The sequence below is a fragment of the Thalassophryne amazonica genome, chromosome 12 (assembly GCF_902500255.1).
Source record: "Thalassophryne amazonica chromosome 12, fThaAma1.1, whole genome shotgun sequence".
Classification (NCBI taxonomy): Eukaryota; Metazoa; Chordata; class Actinopteri; order Batrachoidiformes; family Batrachoididae; genus Thalassophryne; species Thalassophryne amazonica.
The window spans coordinates 104,202,539-104,209,270 of NC_047114.1; positions in this window are offsets into that span (position 1 = coordinate 104,202,539).

A 6,732-nucleotide genomic window follows, 5' to 3' on the forward strand; every position below is an offset into this window, starting at 1 on the left:
TCAACCACAGGTGCTCCAGGGTCTCCTCTGCTGAGCAGAAGTCACACTGACTGCTTGAGCCTGGGTCAAAGTGGGCCACATGTCTGTTCATAGCCACGGCCCTGTGCACCACCCTCCACTGGAGATCAGCACAGTGTTTCTTGATAGGAGGGCAGTACAAGGACCTCCAACTGCCTTTGGGAGACGCCCCCAGGGCCAACACACCTGACCACCTGGACTCCATAGTGGCAGCCAACTTAGCTCTGTGGCGGACTTTGGTGACCGTCATATCCTTTTCCGCTATAGTCATGTCTGACAGGACTGGGAAAGACAACAATGTTCCAGTTGGATCTGGCTGCGCTCCTGCAGCCCGCAGAGGCAGTGAAGGAAATGGCACAGGGTGGACCAGCGGACGGAGTCTGTGAATTTCCAGGGTTTCTCTGAAATGTGGCAGGAGCTCGCTCCATACCTCCCGCAAAAGCCATTCCATCACTTGCAGAGACCTGATCCCAGTCTCCTGACCCAGCTGGACTGCACTTTTCCAACCGTCCTCTACCCTCAGGTCAGCCAGCCTGGTCAGCCCTGCTGCTACAAAGGCTTGTATCAGCTGGGGGGAATCCAACAGGCCACTGTTAATTACAGGGTTGTGAAAAAGTGGCTCTTCTCCTGCACATCCATATGGCTCCTCTCATGAGACCAACAACACTGTGCTCCAGACTTTCAGTACATAACGGTAAAAACCTGTTGTTCCCACAAGCTCCACACCAGTCAGATCCATCAGAAACAAATGTCTGTAATAACCAAGTCCTCCAACTCTGCAAAGCAGGACGGCCGCCATCTCTGTCCACAACTGCTGTGGGCCATAGAGCAGCCGCTGCACAGTTTGTAAATGAAGGACCACCACTCGACTGGTGACATCTATCAGCGCTTGCCCACCTTTGTCCACTGGCAGGTGCAGAACAGCTGCCTTTAGCCAGTGGAACCCACCCCACCAACTTCCTCTGTATATTCACCACCACAGAGTGGTGCAGAGACGGTGGCAGAGCTGCAGGATGGTGAAACGATGCCACAAACAGGAGGCAGCCAGGGTGTTAACCACCAGAGTCATCACCCTGTAAGACAGCTGGGGCTAGACCCAGGTCCAATGAGACAATTGGGCACTCACCTTTTCCACAAGGCCCTCCCAGTTTTTTTGGTTGGAATTGGTCTCTCCCCAGGAACAGGCCCAGGTACTTGAGCCCATCTGTGCTCCATTGCAGTCCTGCTGGAAGGGTCGTCTCGCCCGATGGTCCCACTGACCAAGGAGGAAACCCTCACACTTGGCCCAGTTCAAACGAGGCCCATTCATACAGACACAACTTTTGTCCTAAAGTGTCCAAATCTTCCTGTGATGATATGCACACTTTAATATCATCTGCATATGCTGATATATGAATGGGCTCCAAGATTTGCTCCACTACCAGGCCCCTCAGCCCCCTCCTGAGCTGGTGTAGGAGTGGCTGAATGACCAGCACATAAAGCATCTCAGACAGAGGACACTCCTGCCTGATGCCACATTGCACCTTCACAGGTCAGCTCAGCCCTCCCCCCACTTTGAGGAGCACCATAGCCCCCTCATAGAGAGCACCAATCCATGATGTAAAGACTCTGGGGAATCCAAATGCCCTTATGGTGTTAAAAAGGTACCGATGGTCCACTCTATCAAAAGCTTTCTCTTGATTGATTGATAAGAGTCCAATATCTGTTATGTTTCGGACGCGGTCGGAGCACCGACCCAGCGTTTGAAAGACCCAGCATAAACTAAGCAGAGCACGGTTCAAAGGATAACAGAATTTAATAAACATAACAGTGAGTGATGCTAAACAACTAAACAGTCCGCGGTCTGGTGAGGTGAAAACACGGCGCGCTCTCAGCAGCGCAAACGGTCCGGAGCCACAGCAGTTCGGACCCAGGGACCCCGCCGACACCCCCCAGGTGGCCGCGACAAACTGAGTCTGTGAAGAAAGAAAACATGAGGTGAGTCCAACTCCACACAGAGACACAACTCAAAGGTGCACGCAATCAGCAAACACTTCCTGGCTTAAATCTATACATCAGCTTCTTACCCTGCAGGCACGGAACAACACAGTTCAAATCTCCACTGCAGCAGAAGCTGATTAGACAATTAGCATAACGTGACAGCTCACTAACACAAGGTGTGAGGGACACCAAATCCACTGTCATTACTTCATAAAAGTCACCAAAACCAAATTACCTCAGGAAGTGTGCTGAAGAGCGTGAGACCTCACCCAATCCTCCTTCACAGACTGTGGCGTCAAACCTGGAGCGGTCTCTGTGTCCGTGATGGTGAGATTGTTCTCCTGACGTCGATCTCACACGTCTGCTCACAAGGTCGAGTCTCACACTGTGCATTCAAGGTTTAAATGCAGCAATCTCTGATTAAGACAAAATACACCACAGCTGTGAGTCCTGATGACCTGCACGTGATAACAAGCCTCAGGTGTTCAGGGTGAGGTCCTGATGCTCAGCCACTCAGTCCTGAATGCATACCACCTGGTGGGAGAAACAGAAAACAAAAACCAAACCAGCCAAACACCCCAGCCCACAACAAATATCCAATTTATTGAATTTTGCTACTCCAACAATATCCCGAACTAGGAAAATACTACCCAGGATTGTACGACCAGGTATTGAGTAAGTCTGTGTGTGGTGAATTACTAAGTCCAAACAGTTCTTCAACCTGTTAGAAAGCGCTTTCGCAAGGATTTTGTAATCTGCACATAACAGAGAGACTGGCCTCGAGTTCCTCAAATCTGTTAAGTCCCCTTTCTTTGGCAGAAGGGCCAAAACTGTTCTGATGCAGCTGCCAGGGAGCTGGCCCAGCTGCAATGCTGTAGTGAAGACCTAGTGCATGTCACCTAACAAAGTCCAAAACTTCTTATGAAAATCCGGTGGAAGCCCATCAATCCCCAGGGCCGCCCAGCTCTGAGCTGCTGTATGGCAGTGGTCATCTCATCCAGAGTAATGGGAGAATCCAGGGCTGCTGCTTCAGACTCCTCCAGCTCTGGAAGACCATCCAGAATCTGTCACTGACTGTCTGCATCACAATCTCTGGCCCCAAACAGTTTAGTGTAGAAGTTAATGGCCTCCTGTCTCAGGAGTGAAGGGTCGGCTGTGACCTCCTCGTTGGCAAGTCTCAGGTGCATAAGGTTAGAGTTTGTCTTAGTTCCCTTCTCTAAATTAGTACCTTGTTGGTGCATCAGTGTTTGTGATGTTAGTCACTCTAGTCCTCACTAACGCCCTCTTAACCCTTTCGTTCATAAACTGTCTCAGCGCCCCCTTCCTATGTGTCCAAGCACTGCTGTCCCCTGTTCCTCTAACCACTCAGTCCTCCAGAGCTGCCACCTCTCTCTCTAGCTGCTCTAGATACTCCATTTTGCTTTTGTGAGTGTTTATAGAAAACTGCTGAAAAACTGTCTAATTTGACGCTTCCCCACCTCCCACCATTTCAAGATGTTTCCAAAGTCCTCTTTTGTAAGTCTCCACTGGTCCCAAAAGTCCCCAAAGGCCCTAACAAAAGCCCTGTCCTGTAGGAGTTTTACATTAAGGTGCTAGTAGGGGCATCGAAGAGCCCGTCCTGGAACACAGAACTCTGTTATCACCAAATGGTGGTCTGAGAATCCAATGGGAAGAATTTGTGCTCTCTTTATTTTGTTCCGATGAGTTTGACATGGACCCATGAATACTGCCAGGGCACAGGATGGCGCTGCCTCCATGTGTCAACCAGGTCATTCTCCCTCATTACCCTGTCTAACAGCAAAGCCACTCTAGGATGGGGCTCCCAGTTCCCACCCACCACTATCACAGAATCACTGTTATAAGTTTTCAGCTGTCGGTTCAGTGTCTGTAGAAGCTGAGCCCTATGGATGGGTGAGTTGTGTACGTATATATATATATATATATATATATATATATCTGATTGACTGCACCACCTGCAGTCTCCCTCCCTCCACCTCCAAGTAAGTGGTTCTGCCTAAACCCACCTGGTCTGAAACCATAACTGCCACTCCTGCACTCACATTAGAACTGTGGCTCATGAACAGTGGGCCTGGCCACACCCCTCTCCTCTCTGCCTCATTATCTGCAGTACTGTGTGTCTCCTGTAGGAGTAGTAGAGAAGCTTGAATCTTCGACTGGACTGGGTTGCTTGACGCAAGGACGTTTCGCTTCAAATCGCAGAAGCTTCCTCAGGTAAAATTCTTGCTCTGGTAGTCTGACTTCTGTCTTGACTCTTGTAGAGAAGAATAAACAGAAGCCACAAAAGCTGGAGTTTTAAACCTAACCAGACGCCTCGTACCAAGAGGCAGAAGGCTATTGGCTAGTGACTAAACTATAGCTCTAATTAGCACCTATTGTGCTCTCGTTAACACCCTCCTAATGATGGGACGGATGCCTCTCCTGATGGTTCCCTTGAAGACTCTCCTGATGACGTGAATGACTCAGTCTTTTGTTCATGGTAATGAAACTGCTTTGACCTGAGCACCCCATTGTAAACACACTTTGCGTGTTTTTAGGAATCCGCTAGCTTAGCGTAGCTACTAGCTCTTAGCCGATTTAGCATGGCGGCTTCTCCTGTCTCTCCCGCACTTTTCTGCTCTGGGTGTGAAATGTTTAGTTATTCCTCGGCCTCCTTTAGCAGTAATGGTACTTGTAATAAGTGTAGCTTATTCGTAGCTTTGGAGGCCAGGCTGGGCGAATTGGAGACTCGGCTCCGCACCGTGGAAAATTCTACAGCTAGCCAGGCCCCTGTAGTCGGTGCGGACCAAGGTAGCTTAGACGCCGTTAGTTACCCCCTGGCAGATCCCGAGCAGCCGGGAAAGCATGCCGACTGGGTGACTGTGAGGAGGAAGTGTAGTTCTAAACAGAAGCCCCGTGTACACCGCCAACCCGTTCACATCTCTAACCGTTTTTCCCCACTCGACGACACACCCGCCGAGGATCAAACTCTGGTTATTGGTGACTCTGTTTTGCGAAATGTGAAGTTAGCGACACCAGCAACCATAGTCAATTGTCTTCCGGGGGCCAGAGCAGGCGACATTGAAGGAAATTTGAAACTGCTGGCTAAGGCTAAGCGTAAATTTGGTAAGATTGTAATTCACGTCGGCAGTAATGACACCCGGTTACGTCAATCGGAGGTCACTAAAATTAACATTAAATCGGTGTGTAACTTTGCAAAAACAATGTCAGAGTCTGTAGTTTTCTCTGGGCCCCTCCCCAATCAGACCGGGAGTGACATGTTTAGCCGCATGTTCTCCTTGAATTGCTGGCTGTCTGAGTGGTGTCCAAAAAATGAGGTGGGCTTCATAGATAATTGGCAAAGCTTCTGGGGAAAACCTGGTCTTGTTAGGAGAGACGGCATCCATCCCACTTTGGATGGAGCAGCTCTCATTTCTAGAAATCTGGCCAATTTTCTTAAATCCTCCAAACCGTGACTATCCAGGGTTGGGACCAGGAAGCAGAGTTGTAGTCTTACACACCTCTCTGCAGCTTCTCTCCCCCTGCCATCCCCTCATTACCCCATCCCCGTAGAGACGGTGCCTGCTCCCAGACTACCAATAACCAGCAAAAATCTATTTAAGCATAAAAATTCAAAAAGAAAAAATAATATAGCACCTTCAACTGCACCACAGACTAAAACAGTTAAATGTGGTCTATTAAACATTAGGTCTCTCTCTTCTAAGTCCCTGTTGGTAAATGATATAATAATTGATCAACATATTGATTTATTCTGCCTTACAGAAACCTGGTTACAGCAGGATGAATATGTTAGTTTAAATGAGTCAACACCCCCGAGTCACACTAACTGTCAGAATGCTCGTAGCACGGGCCGAGGCGGAGGATTAGCAGCAATCTTCCATTCCAGCTTATTAATTAATCAAAAACCCAGACAGAGCTTTAATTCATTTGAAGGCTTGACTCTTAGTCTTGTCCATCCAAATTGGAAGTCCCAAAAACCAGTTTTATTTGTTATTATCTATCGTCCACCTGGTCGTTACTGTGAGTTTCTCTGTGAATTTTCAGACCTTTTGTCTGACTTAGTGCTTAGCTCAGATAAGATAATTATAGTGGGCGATTTTAACATCCACACAGATGCTGAGAATGACCGCCTCAACACTGCATTTAATCTATTATTAGACTCTATTGGCTTTGCTCAAAAAGTAAATGAGTCCACCCACCACTTTAATTATATCTTAGATCTTGTTCTGACTTATGGTATGGAAATAGAAGACTTAACAGTATTCCCTGAAAACTCCCTTCTGTCTGATCATTTCTTAATAACATTTACATTTTCTCTGATGGACTACCCAGCAGTGGGGAATAAGTTTCATTACACTAGAAGTCTTTCAGAAAGCGCTGTAACTAGGTTTAAGGATATGATTCCTTCTTTATGTTCTCTAATGCCATATACCAACACAGTGCAGAGTAGCTACCTAAACTCTGTAAGTGAGATAGAGTATCTCATCAATAGTTTTACATCCTCATTGAAGACAACTTTGGATGCTGTAGCTCCTCTAAAAAAGAGAGCTTTAAATCAGAAGTGTCTGACTCTGTGGTATAACTCACAAACTCGTAGCTTAAAGCAGATAACCCGTAAGCTAGGACATCTTTCTACTCATCACTAATTGAAGAAAATAAGAACAATCCCAGGTTTCTTTTCAGCACTGTAGCCAGGCTGACAAAGAGTCAGAGCTC